General features: G+C 37.5%; 1 pseudogene; it reads left to right on the top strand.

Annotated features, from left to right (window-relative positions):
- Positions 1 to 13,426: 13,426 nt before the first annotated feature.
- Positions 13,427 to 14,128, top strand: LOC145112952 (secreted RxLR effector protein 161 pseudogene; annotated as a pseudogene).
- The last annotated feature ends 757 nt before the right edge of the window (positions 14,129 to 14,885 follow it).

Below are 14,885 nucleotides of genomic sequence, written 5' to 3'. Positions count from 1 at the left end.
GCATATTTATGAGCAAGAGAAGTAAACTGGGCATTTTTTTCAGATAGGTCTACCCACGAGAATAAGTGTGGAGTTATGATCAAATGGTGTGCCTCAAGTATATGGGGGCACCTATTTGTAAAAATTTCAGCCGACATATCAGAAGAAATGTATGGAGTTTGATGTGTGGCCCACAAGAAAAAAATGTTTAGAGTTTGATGGGTATCTTTTTTTTGAGAAGAAATGACAGAAAAGGGTGTTGCACTCATATTGACATGAATCTATCAAAAAGTTGAAGTGTGGAGTCATTACCAACAGATGTGCATGACATAATATGGTTGACATGTCATCCAGCCACATAAGAGTACTTTCAAGTGATACATCATCAGGGTGGATTCTCAGCAAAGTTGGGGAAGTAAGTGCAATGACGTTACTTAGAAAGCATATTTAGTCTTAAGGCGGGGAAGTGGTGTCACACTTGCCATGGTCCACCTAGGCGCCACGTTAGATTTGCCACACTGAAGCCATAATTTGCCATTTACACCATGTGGGTTGCCACGTATGCAATGCTATTATTTATTTATATTTTTATTTATTTTTTGTAAATTAATAATATTAAAAATATTTATCCTTGAACAAATTATTTTAAAACTAAAATTTCATTAAACTTGAAAGGAAATTACAAGAAACCCAAAAAAAAAAGAATTTAAAAATACAAAACACATAAATTGAAATTACGAAACCTACATATTAAAAAACGAATTATAGGTAGACCTAATGGACATCTTCATCGGAAAATTTCCCTTTCTAAATCATTGACAGGTTCCGCGTTAAGATCGATGTGGTCATCGGTCAAAATATGTTCCGTTAGGTATATACGAAGAACATGGTGAGTCTTAACATCATGAATTATTGGTCTCCTCGTCGCTTCCAACCTCAAAAGGTTGTGTCGGTGGAACGATCTCGTTTTCGTTTACTCACATATTGCATTTCCTTCGTCTTTGAGAATCATATTATGCAATATGATACAAGTATACATCACCTCACTCATTTTCTTCATCTCCATATAAGGTGCAAGATATTTAAGTACATGCCAACGCTTTTTAAGAACACCAAACGCTCGTTCAACATCCTTTCTTGTTTTCTCTTGAGCTCTCTTAAACTTCAACCTTTATCGTTCATTTGGACAAGACAGTGACTTCACAAAACAAACGTGCTCCGGATAGATCCCGTCTACAAGATAATACCCGTACCTATATGACGTTCCACGAACTTCAAAGGAAGAATCTGATTGTCACACCGCACTAAAGTGGAAACACGAGGTACAACAAGAAAATGTTCCATAGCATAAGGTAAAAGATAACACCAACCATAGTATTTTAAAAGAATTAAAGTTTACAAAAGTTTTGAAACATTGTTTTAAGAAATTACTGTACAATAAAAATGAACACACGCACATTGCTTCTACAAGTGGTGTATCCCTAACTTACTGACGAGTTTCTGAAAAGCATGTTAAAATGAGAGGTCAACAACCAAAATAGTTGGCGAGTTCACAGGTTTGCGAAACTTAGGATACACAAACCCAAACTTTGTTTGACATGAAACTACCAATCGAGAAAGTATACAAAAACGTGTAAGTAATTGTTATGTAAATTTATAAGCAAAAGTAATGGTACATGCTAATGCATTGAGTCCACAACCAACCCTACGACTGCACTGCCCTATCAAGTTCTATGTTCTATCGTTAACATAAGAAGTACAATGGTAATATGCACTCGCATTTCGGTGTGAGTGAGGAGTTGTCATAAAATAGTACAAACATTTTGTATAATAGGAACATGTTTTTCACCCCAAAATATGAAAACAGTAAAAAGGGCTGTGAATACACGCAATAATGGGCATAGACAATCTACAATTAATCCACAGACAAACCACAATTGATCCACTGACAGAAACCCGAACGACCAATCCTATTTTGATCCTACGAAATGTAAAGATACTAGTAAGCTTTGTGCCTGGATCTCGAGTTCAAGTAATACTTAGATACTATACTATTATAAATGCCTTAAAACTTATATTTATTTTTGAAAATTTAACTTATTTTATATAGTCTCTGTATTTAGTGTCAATAGATTTTATACATATTAGAATGTTTGCAATAACATTTGTTATAAAAATTGCTCATTTGATATATACAAAAGAGTTTTATTATACATTTTAAGTCTCATAAAATTGAGAATATTACCAAAACAGTTCCAAAACCAAACAAAATTTATATTTTTTTTACTTAAGAGTGGGTATAGTGTCCCTGCAAAATTTTTATGATTTTTGGATATGTTTAACTATTTATTATAATTTATATCTTAAAAAAAGCAATAAAATATGATTAAATAATAAGAAGTCATAAAAATGTTTGAAAATTTTATCATAATAGTTTCTAACCTTTATCTGGTTTGTGTAAAATTTCAAAGATTTTTGGAATATCAGAACTCAAGTTTTATGAATTTATTATGATTGTTTTTGAACGGTGGGGTTAATGGTTAGAGGTTAGTGTCACGAAATCGTCAACGTCTGGATTAGAACTCGAGACCTCCCATCTAAGAGGCAAAGCCTCTACCAAGTGGGCTAGTCCCACATTGGCATGAATTTATCATGATTAATAACATATAAATAAAAATAATTATCAAACAATATCCAATAAATAGTATCCAAAAATTATTAAACTTTAGTTTTTGGTTCTAACGGTAGTCATGAGCTTTTAGGTAAATTTTCTTAATTCATGGAAAAATATCAAATGTTCTAAGAAAAATTCCCAAAATATTTTTACGTTTGTGTTTTAGTGTCATGAAGTTGGAAAAAAAGAATACTAAAACGTCACTTGATATAGGAAAACCCGGTTTATAAATTACCCATGTTTATTTCTAAGAAAGTTGAAGTAATTACTAAAACTACCGAAACAATATCTAAACTTTTCCAAAATTAGTTCTATAACTTTCCAGAATATATGGTCGTCCTGTTAAAATATGAGAATTTATATGAGAATTTATGGATGTATATTAAATTTATTTTCATTTTTACTTTAACTAATCAATAAAAATATGATTAAATATCAAACAGTGCTGAAAAATCCTGAAAAATGTTATTACGATCACATCTAACCCAAATTGTGATGTTTGTAAAATTTCAAGTTATTTGGATGAGCCTGTCCTAGTTTTCAAATTTTATAATGATTAAAGGCACAAAAATCGAAATAAATATCAGTGTCCAAATCTAATGAAAATTTATTTGAACTGTATAGGACACATAATAGCAGCAAAGTTGAGTGCTTTTTGACCTAGGGAACTATTTTCTTTTGATTTTTCACTCTAAAACTTCATAATTTTGTATTAACTAAAAGAAGATACACTTAAATCTCAAAATTTCCAGAAAATCTCTTCATGCCATTCTGAAACTTAGAAAAATCGGACTTAGTTATTTGAGGACATTTAGATGCATTTTTGAATAATTGAGTCCATGATTATTATTAAATCACATTTTTAGCACTTTTGAGGAATCCATGAAAACTAAATCTATGAACTATATATTAATCACATGCAATCTGATCCAAAGGACATATAGCAAGCTAAAATATGTTCTTGGTTGTTTTAGAAAAGATTTAGATACAAAAGACTCAAAATAAGGAAGGAGCCTGGATGTAGTTCTATTGAGGTTAATGAAAATGTTTATGAGTTTCTTGGTGGAGATGCTTCTCATCCTGAAATGAATGATATTTATTTCAGTTTGAACACATTGTTCAAACTGTCATTTGTGTTTGAGAAATATGACGTGGAGCTAGTTAATTTGGTAATTTCAATAAATTCTTGACCTGATTAAATCTGTTGTAAGCCCATGGATTGAGATATTAGCAACTTTATCTTTGGCCTTTCGAGAAGAGAATCAGGTGTTCTTTCAATAAGGAATTCCACTTGAAGAAGATAAAGTTCAAGAAACAAGAGCAATACTATCATTGTCATCACCATAATCCTTCATCAATGTAGGATCGTTACATGCTTTCATGTTAATAGATAGTTTTGCATAGTAAATCACTGAATGGGATATTATTTGTGTTGTTTTGATTTAATTACGCTCTTGCTGAACATTGTGTGAGTGTAACCCTACTTGGGTGTGAACCTGACATGAGTAAATGCACCACCACCTATGTTGACATTAAAATGGAAACTTCGTATGTTTACATAATGAACACAATAAATTGTAGTAGTAGTAATTGTAGGTTTGTTTAGGTATAAATAAGAGCTCTAACTTCAGTTGTAGAACACCACAAGACAGAGAGTGATAGAGAAATACTTAGAGTGAGTATTTGTAATAGAGGGTTGTTTTCTTTTCTTGTAATATTGAGCTAGTAAGCTCCTCCATTTGTTCTAGTTCTGAATAAAAGTGTGTTTCAACCCCAACAAGTGGTATCAGAGCTTGGTTAAGCTCCGGGGAAACATTCTCTGTTTTTTGGTCGAAATTTTTTTGTCTCAAAAACAATTTCCGAGTAGACCGTTGGAAAGGTCTTGTTCTGAGGGTTCCGAAAATATATTTTTTTGAATTTTTTGACCACCGGAAGGCCTCCAATTCACCGGTCAAAGTTGGTCAAAATCGCCGGAAAAACTAGGTTCGCCGGAGAAGACGGTACTCTAGCAGTGACATCATCGTGACATCATCAGATACTGTAGCAACACTGTAGCAGTGACGTCGGCAGTGACGTCAGCAGCTGACCAAAGTTCTGAAAATTGCAGAATGGCCCCTGTTCTTCCAGAAAGTGCATTTTTGCCCCTATTTTTCTAAAATTTGCGTTTTTGGTCCTGTTTTTTAGAAAAATTTCAGTTAAGCCCTTCTTTACTTCCGTAAAAGTTCCGTTTGCCCCCTGAACTTCTGAAAAGTTCATATTGGTCCCCGTACTTTAAAAAAAAACTTCAAGGTCGTATATGCCCAAGTATATGCCAAGAATGACTACACCAATCTCGTCATCTTCTCAAGCCGAAGTTGAAAGTATTCAAAGGACTGAGAAAGACGGTAGTGTTACGTTACACTATCCAATGCTCACGAAGATGAACTACGCGTTGTGGGCCATAAAAATACGAGTGAATTTACAAGCACAATGAGTATGGGATGTAATTAAAAATGCAGAAATGGACGAACGTAAAGATCGGATGGCTCTTGCGGCTATTTATCAAGCAATTACAGAGGACGTACTTTTGATGATAGCTGAGAAGGACACAACTAAAGAAGCATGGGAAACGCTTAAGATGATGCACATGGGAACCGATCGGATCAAGGAGGCTAAAGCTCAAACCTTGAGAAGGGACTTCGAGGTGATCCGGATGAAAGACAGTGAATCAGTAGATGATTTTTCAATGATATTGAATACAATCGCAACTGGTATTCGATCTATAGGTGAAAAGATTGAAGAAATTACGGTTGTGAAGATGTTTTTGTGAGCCGTACCGATACGATTTATACATATCGTAACATCTATCGAGCAATTCGGAGATTTGAAGAATATGACGGTGGAAGAAGTTGTGGGTCGTCTTAAGACCCATGAAGAGAGACTTCGAAGCTATGGAGAAAAATAAGGAGGACCTTCTCTATTTCTTACACATGCCGAGTGGGCATCTCGTTTGAAGCAAAATGGCGAGAGAAACTCGTCAAATACTTCAAGAGGACGAGGAGGACATGGTAAACGAGGCCGGGGACGAGGCCGAGGTCGTGGATGTGGCCAAGGAGGTGGTCGCGAGTCCAATGCAAATCAGAATAACCATAATCCTTCTCGAAAGGATAAAAGTAAAATCAAATGTTTTACTTGTGAACAATTTGGTCATTATGCTTCGGAGTGCCCAAATAAGAAGCGAGGTGAGGAGGCGAACCTCACTCAAAACAACGAATAAGAGCCTATTTTGATGATGGCAGTCTCACAAGAATATGCACACAAAAAGGCGTCTCTAAGAGAGAAGATTTGTGTTAATCTTCTTGCATAGGGAGAAAGTCGAGTCGAGTCCGAGGTATGGTATCTCGACAAGGGTGCTAGCAATCATATGACCGGAGACCGCTCAAAGTTTCGCGAACTAGATGAGCACGTTACGTATCACTTGAAATTTGGGGATGGTTCAACCGTCGCTATTTTGGGAAAAGGGTCGATTTTATTCGATAGCAAAAATGGTGACCAAAGACTCCTTAATGAGGTATATTTCATTCCAAGTCTAAAAAACAATATTATTAGTCTTGGAAAAATGACGAAGGAAGGGAGTCGGGTCATAATGGATGGGTCGGATCTGGCATTGTTTGACAGAAACAAAACTCTACTTTTGAGAGTTAAACGATCCCTAAACCGGTTATATAAAACTCCTTTAAGGATCGGTAGACCGACTTGTCTTTTAGCAACAAAAGACGAACCAGCTTGGATATGGCATTCTAGACTCGGTCATGTTAACTTCCTCCCCTTAAAGAAGTTGTCCGAAAAGAATATGGCAACCGGAGTCCCAAAGATTGAGCACCCAAACCAAGTATGTGAAGGGTGCGTTCTTTCCAAACAAACCCGAATTCCTTTCCCGGATCACGCAGTTTTTCGGGCTCAAAAACCTCTACAACTTGTTCATGCGGACTTATGTGGTCCGATCACACCTACATCTATTGGAGGGAGTAAATATTTTCTCCTTTTAGTAGACGATTTTAGTCGGTGGATGTGGGTTTACAAGCTATCGGAGAAGTCTCAAGCCTTAAGCGCTTTTCAAACAGTTCAAGTTGATGGTTGAAAAGAATTCGGGTTATCAAATGAAGACACTTCGAACGGATTGAGGGGGAGAGTTCACTTTAAAAGAATTCTCATTATTTTGTGAAGAAAATGGTATTCAAAGGCATCTTACGACACCATATTCGCCTCAACAGAACAGAGTTGTAGAAGGCGAAATCGGACCGTTGTTGACATGGCAAGAAGTCAGCTCAGAGGAAGAAATGTCATGGGAGAATTTTAGGGAGAAGCGGTTAGACATGCAGTTTATCTTCTCAACCGCCTGCCAACAAAAGCACTTCCCGATATGACGCCTTATGAAGCATGGTTTGACAAAAAGCCCAACCTTGAACATCTAAAAGTTTTTGGTTGTGTTGCTTTTGCTAAACTTGTAGGTGGTCACTTGAAGAAGCTTGATGATCGAAGTAAAAAGATGGTGTATTTTAGTGTGGAAGATGGAACTAAAGGGAACCGTTTGTTTGATCCGCAAGATCGAAAGTTGCGAGTTAGTCGCGATGTTGTTTTTGACGAAAAATAAGAATGGAATCTGTACAAAAATTAAGAAGAAGAGATGGCGACTCCTAAGACCTTTACCATAATTGAACCATAACCCCAAATACACCTCGAAACACCTCAAAATGTCCCCGAAACCAACTCGGAACAACCAGACAGCCCCGGAATCGATGCTATCCAAGTTGGACAACCATATGCTCAATTTGACGAGCCTGAATCAGCCCCAAAGGCTCCTGTATCAACCCCATTTTCTTCAACCTCTCCCTATACAGAAAGCCCTTCTAGTGAGATTGGGACAAGGGGATTACGTCCGTTAACCGATATTTATTCTGAAGCCGAAAATGTGTTCCTTGAACCCGAAGAATTGTTGATGATTTTAGTGGATCAACCCTTGAATTTTAAAGAGGCGGTAACCTCTAAAGCATGACAGGAGGCTATGCAAACATAGTTGGATGCAATCGAGAAGAACAAGACATGGCAACTTACCGATTTGCCACCCGGACACAAATCAATCGGTTTGAAATGAGTGTTTAAAGTGATGAAAGACAACTTGGGAAAAGTGGTGAAGCATAAAGCTCGACTTGTAGCAAAAGGATTTGTACAAAAGGAAGGAGTCGAATTTGATGAAATTTTTGCACTGGTAGCACGACTTGACACCGTAAGGCTTATTCTTGTCTTAGCAGCTCAACATGGATGGGTTGTCCACCATCTTGATGTCAAGTCAGCTTTTCTCAATGGTGATCTCAAGGAGGAGGTTTATGTCACCCAACCCGAAGGATATGTTGATAAAGCAAACAATCATAAGGTGTTTAAGCTTTATAAAGCTCTCGATGGTCTACGACAAGCTCCTCGAGTTTGGAACATTCGTTTGGATAAAAGCTTAAAAAAGCTTGGTTTTACAAAAAGTTCACAAGACCCAACTGTTTACAAAAAGAACTCAAAAGTCAAAATTCTTATTGTTGGTGTCTATGTTGATGACTTGATCATTACCGGGTCGAACACTAACGACGTTGTCGAATTCAAAGAACAAATGAAGAAAGAATTCGAAATGAGTGACTTGGGATTACTTTCTTACTACTTTGGAATCGAAGTTTCGCAAAAGAAGTGGGGAATATCTTTGCGACAAACGGCTTATGCAAAGAAGATTTTAGAGCAATTTGGGTTGCTAGATTGCAATCCGACAACGTCACCATTGGAACCTAAGTTGAAGGTCAAGAAGGATGAAGATGGTGAAAAAGTTGATCCAACTGAATATAGGCGAGTGGTAGGCTGTTTGAGGTACTTGACTCACACTCGACCGGACCTGTCATATTCGGTTGGAATTGCTAGTCGTTTCATGGAGGAACCGACTACTTTGCATTTTCAAGTTGTGAAACACATCTTACGATATGTGAAAGGAACCATTGATTATGGACTCAACTATGGAAGAGATCATGAAATTGAAGAATTGGTTGGTTTTACCGATAGTGATCTTGGAGGTGACCCTGTTGATAGCAAGAGCACAAGTGAAATGATGCGATCACTTGGCAATACCAAAAGCAAAAGACTGTTGCTTTGTCCACGTATGAAGCCGAGTTTATGGCAGCTACAACAGCGGCTTGTCAAGCCATTTGGCTTGCAAATCTGGTGAAGGAGCTCACGGGACATCATATCATGCCTATCACCCTTTATGTTGATAATAAATCGGCAATCACATTGATGAAAAATCCTGTGTTTCATGGTCGAAGCAAGCACATTGACATTCGTTATCACTTCATACGAGAATGTGTTGAATGTGGGCAAATTATAGTGGAATATGTCAACTCGAAGGATCAACAGGCGGACATCTTTACAAAGGCTTTAGCATACGTGAAACATGGTGAAATGCGAAACATGATCGACGTGATGAATCTCGAGCCAAGTTCGGTTTAAGGGGGAGAATGTGAGTGTAAACCTACTTGGGTGTGAACCTGACATGAGTAACTGCACCACTACCTATGTTGACATTAAAATGGCAACTTTGTATGTTCACATAATGAACACAATAAATGGTAGCAGTAGTAATTGTAGGCTTTTTTAGGTATAAATAAGAGCTCTAACTTCAGTTGTAGAACACCACAAAACAGAGAGTGATAGAGAAATACTTAGAGTAAGTATTTGTAATAGAGGGTTGTTTTCTTTTCTTGTAATATTGAGCTAGTAAGCTCCTCCCTTTGTTCTAGTTTTGAATAAAAGTGTGTTTCAACCCCAACACATTGTTGATTTTATTTGTAAAAATCAAAGATTGTCAAATTAAATTAGTTCACCTAGTTACATGTTGATTAGTATGCATTTAACCCCTTTTTGTATAACCTTTTGAGGTTCAAACATAATTCAATATGTCTTTTGGCTTGCCTTCATTAATCATACGTACTAAATCATATTGCTTGAACATATAAAAATAATGAACTAATTAAACACATGAAAGGATCATCATTTAGCTTGCCTTTGTAACTCATGCGTGCTGATTAGTGCACAACTACATCTCATAAGCAGTAGTAAAAATAGTTTTACATTCTAAACCATTTAGCAGTATTGCATTAATAATACAAAAATCTACAAAAGCTCCATGAATGGTTTTGTGGTCCCTCACCTTGCTACAGTTAATGTTAAATGTGTTGAAGAAAGGAAAATAATAACTCTCGTGGCTGGCGTAACTGCTAGAAGTCTTTCAATTTTTCTGCATTTACTTAAGTCCTTCCATATTTCTAGCTTTTACTTTTCAGTTGTAAAACTCTACTATTTATAGCTGCCTTCTGTTCTCTTTTTGTTCATCAATAATATCACGAGAGTTCTCCTGCACTTCCTTTTCATTTTGTTAAGATCCAACATTGTGGTATCAGAGCTTGGTCTCTTATCCAAGTCTCAATCGGTGACTCTCAAATGGCACAAAATAGCAGCAGTACTATTAGCATGTCACAACCACAGATTCCTGTCTTCAAAGGGGAGTCCTATGAATTCTGGAGCACCAAAATGAGGACCCTTTTCAAGTCATAAGACTTATGGGAATTTGTTGATGCAGGTTATATAGAGACAAGTGTAGATGAAGCCCGTCAAAAAGATAATCAGAAGAAAGATGCTAAAGCCTTGTTCTTTATTCAACGGGAAATAGATGAGACCATCTTCCCTAGAATTGCTGCAGCAGTCACATCAAAGGAAGCTTGGGATATTCTCAAGACTGAATACCAAGGATCAACCAAAGTTATTATAGTCAAATTGCAATCCTTGAGGAGACAGTTCGAGACTTTAAACATGAAGCCAAATGAAGCAGTACAAGAATATCTAGCAAAAGCAGCATCCATAGTGACACAGATGCGTGCCTATGGAGACAAGATTTCTGATGAAATTGTGGTGGCCAAAGTTCTCAGGAGTTTACCAGTCAAGTTCGATCACGTGGTGGCAGCAATCGAAGAATCAAAGGACATGAAGACTTTTACCTTTGATGAGTTAATGGGGTCACTACAAGCGCATGAGGCAAGAATCAACATGAATCACACACAAGAAGAAGAACAAGCCTTTCAGATCCAAGGGGAGCAAAACAGATTTTCTGGCGGTAGAGGAAGAGCAAGAACATCATCATTTCGAGGCCGTGGACGAGGCAGATCACGGGGAGCAGTCGTTCGATGTGACCACTGTGGAAAGCTTGGTCATAAGGAAGAAGATTGTTGGGCAAAGCAAGGTCAAGCAAAATATACAGAAGAAGAATATGTTGAACAAGATGAATGTCTATTCATGACCTACGCAAACCAAGCTAGCCGAAAGAAGGAGATATGGTACATAGACAGCGCATGTTCAAATCATATAACAGGTGCACGTGAAAAATTCAAGAATTTGGATGAATCAGAAAAATCACGTGTTAAACTTGGTGATGATAAAGTTGTAAACATAGAAGGAACGGGAACTATCACTATAAGCATATAAGGAAAAGACAAACTCTTCAATGATGTTCAATTCGCTCCAGGTCTCGCTCACAACCTGATAAGTGTGGGACAGTTGATAGAAAACGGTCTCAAGGTTGAGTTTGATGATAATACGTGTGTGGTGAAGAGGAAAAATGGTGAAATTGTTCTCTATTCAAGGATGACAGGAAACATAATGTTTCCTGTAGATTTTTCTCATAAATATGGTTACATGATGATGAACAGCAGGGTTGATGAATCGAAACTTTGGCATTGCAGATACGGGCACCTACATGAAAAAGGATTAAAGTTGTTGTCAAGTAAGCAAATGGTAAATGGATTACCTGCTATACATGACTCAAAACGTGTATGCGAAGGATGTGTTCTAGGCAAGCAATCACGAAGGTCTTTTCCAAAGGGCAAGGCAAGACGAGCAACTGAGAAATTGGAATTAGTATGTGCTGACATTTGTGGTCCAATGAAGAACGAATCTCACTCAGGCAATAAGTATTTCTTGCTATTCATTGATGACTTTACCCGTATGTGTTGGGTATATTTCATTAGAACAAAATCTGATGCCTTAGAACACTTTAAGAAATTCAAAGCTCTTGTTGAAAAACAAGGAAACACTACAATCAAGACTCTAAGGACTGATAGAGGGGGAGAATTCATGTCACGAGAATTCATTACTCTATGTGAAAAAGAAGGGATAAGAAGAGAGATGACAGCTTCACATACCCCAGAGCAGAATGGGATTACAGAGAGAAAGAATCGAACCATTGAGGAGATAGCTCGATCAATGTTGAACACAAGCAAGCTACCTGATGTTTATTGGGCTGAAGCCGTTGCTACCGCTGTATACCTAATCAACATATCTCCTACAAAAGCTGTATGGAACAGAACACCGTTTGAAGCATGGTATGAATTCAAACCTACAGTCACTCATTTACGTGTTTTTAGCTGTGCATGTTATGCATTAGTCACATCTTACAGACACAAGCTAGAAGACAAGTCCAAGAAATATGTTTTTGTGGGATACTGTACACAATCAAAGGCCTATAGACTCTTTGATCCCATAAACAAGAAAATTGTTGTTAGTAGGGATGTAGTCTTCGAAGAATATGCAAGTTATGACACTACACAAGAACAAGTCAATACTTTAGTTCAACCCGAGTTACTTGACGAAGAAGAAGTTCATGATCAAGCACCAATTACTCAAACCAATTCCTCAAACATCTCATCCTCGAGTTCAAGTTTCTCGCATGGAGTGTCTTCACAAGTTACTCCTCCAAGATCAAACACAACATCTTCTAGCAGCACATCACCAGAAACAACACCACTCAAAACCAGAACATTAGCAGATATTTATGCAAGCACAATGGCACTATTTGCGGGTGATCCTATATCAACGAATGTTGCTCTTCAAGATGATAGATGGAGAAGAGAAATGGAGGAAGAGATTGCTGCTATTGAGAAGAACAATACTTGGGAACTCGTGGAACTACCATCAGATAAGTACCCTATATCACTAAAATGGGTGTTCAAAACTAAGTTCAAAGCTGATGGGAGCCTACAAAAACACAAAGCCAGATTAGCCGCTCGAGGTTTTATGCAAGAACAAGGTGTGGATTATGATGAAACATTCTCGCCGGTGGCAAGGATAGAAACAATACGATTGATCCTCGCATTAGCAGCACAAAGAGAGTGGGACGTCTATCAATTTGATGTTAAGTCGGCTTTCTTGAATGGAGATCTTAAAGAGGAAGTATTTGTTCAGCAACCTGAAGGATTCATAGTAATTGGGCAGGAGGAGAAGGTATACAAGTTACGAAAGGCTTTGTATGGGCTCAAACAGGCCCCACGCTCGTGGTATAGCAAAATTGACAGTTTCTTCTTGGAAAATGGCTTCACGAAGAGTCCCAATGAGCCCATTATGTACTACAAGAAGCAAGGCATAGAAGATTTCATGTTGATTAGTCTCTATGTAGATGACATGATATACACAGGGTCCTCAATGAAACTCATACAACAGTTCAAAGAGGAAATGATGAGAACTTTTGAGATGACTGATCTTGGAAGGTTACATTATTTTCTTGGTATCGAAGTAAAACAAACCAACAAGGGTATTTTTATTGCACAAGAGAGATATGTCATAGACTTGCTGGAAGATCTCAATGTAGTGAATGAAGAACCCATCGCAACACCTATGAATACTAATGAAAAGCTTGTAAGTTCTGATGGTACATGAATGGTAGAACCCCAGATGTACAGGAGCATAGTTGGGAGACTAATATATCTTACACACACAAGACCAGACATAAGCTATGCTGTTGGTGTGGTCTCAAGGTTCATGCATTCACCTACAAAACATCATTTTGGAGCGGTAAAAAGGATCATTCGTTATGTTGCTTGCACCAAGCATTATGGAATATGGTATATGAAGTCAAAGAAACTACTGTTGGAAGGCTTTACAGACAGTGACTGGGCAGGGTCACAAGAAGATAAAAGGAGCACAACTGGAAATTGTTTCAATGTGGGAACTGGAATTATCTCATGGTTATCAAAGAAGCAAGAAACCGTCGCATTATCCACAGCAAAGGCTGAGTATGTGGCAGCCTCAATCACAGCATGTCAAGCAATCTGGTTAAGAAAACTTATGAATGATCTCATGCAAGAACAAACTGAAGCAACTGTGATCTACTGTGACAATCAATCCGCGATTGCAATGACAAAAAATCCTGTCATGCATGGTCGAACCAAGCACATAGAAATTAAGCATGATTTCATAAGAAAGCTAGTGGCAGATGAAAGCATCAAGCTGAAGTTTTGTAGAACTGAAGAACAACAAGCAGACCTGTTTACCAAAGCTCTTCCAGCAGCTCGTTTTGAATATCTTCATGCAAAGATTGGTGTTGGTACCTTTGAATCAAAGGGGAGTGTTGAAGATTGATTCAAAGTTTCTTAGGAAAATAATAACTCTCGTGGCTGGCGTAACTGCTAGAAGTCTTTCAATTTTTCTGCATTTAATTAAGTCCTTCCATATTTCCAGCTTTTACTTTTCAGTTGTAAAACTCTACTATTTATAGCTGCCTTCTGTTCTCTTTTTGTTCATCAATAATATCACGAGAGTTCTCCTGCACTTCCTTTTCATTCTGTTAAGATCCAACTAAATGTTCATCAACTAAATTATGCTGCAGGGGCATAGTCGTAATCTCCATCATCATCGTCCCCATCTCCTTCAAACCTGGCTGCTGGTGTATAGTAGTAGCCACTATCATTCTTCTCCATGTTAGCATGACTCCTACCCCACCACCCTCTGATTGACTTTGTGACAGACGACATTTCCTTGATGATAGACTATGAAGAAATGTTGAGGTTGTGGTTGTGAGTAGGAAAGAAACTGAGAAGCCATGCATATTTATGAGCAACAGAAGTAAACTAGGCATGTTTTCACATAGGTCTACCAACGAGAATAAGTGTGGAGTTATGATCAAATGCTGTGCCTCACGTATATGGGGGCACCTAATTTGTAAAAATTTCAGCGAACATATCAGAAGAAATGTATGGAGTTTGATAGGTGGATCACAAGAGAAAAATGTTTAGAGTTTGATGGGCATCTTTTTTCTCAGAAGAAATGATAGAAAAGGATGTTGCACTCATATTAACAGGAATCTATCAAAAAGTTAAAGTGTGGAGTCATTACCAAT

The sequence above is a fragment of the Lactuca virosa genome, chromosome 5 (genome assembly GCF_052849685.1).
Source record: "Lactuca virosa cultivar CGN04683 chromosome 5, Lactuca_virosa_CGN04683_v6, whole genome shotgun sequence".
Lineage (NCBI taxonomy): Eukaryota > Viridiplantae > Streptophyta > Magnoliopsida > Asterales > Asteraceae > Lactuca > Lactuca virosa.
Note: the sequence above shows the minus strand (reverse complement) of the source record. Positions and strands in the feature narration are given on the sequence as shown.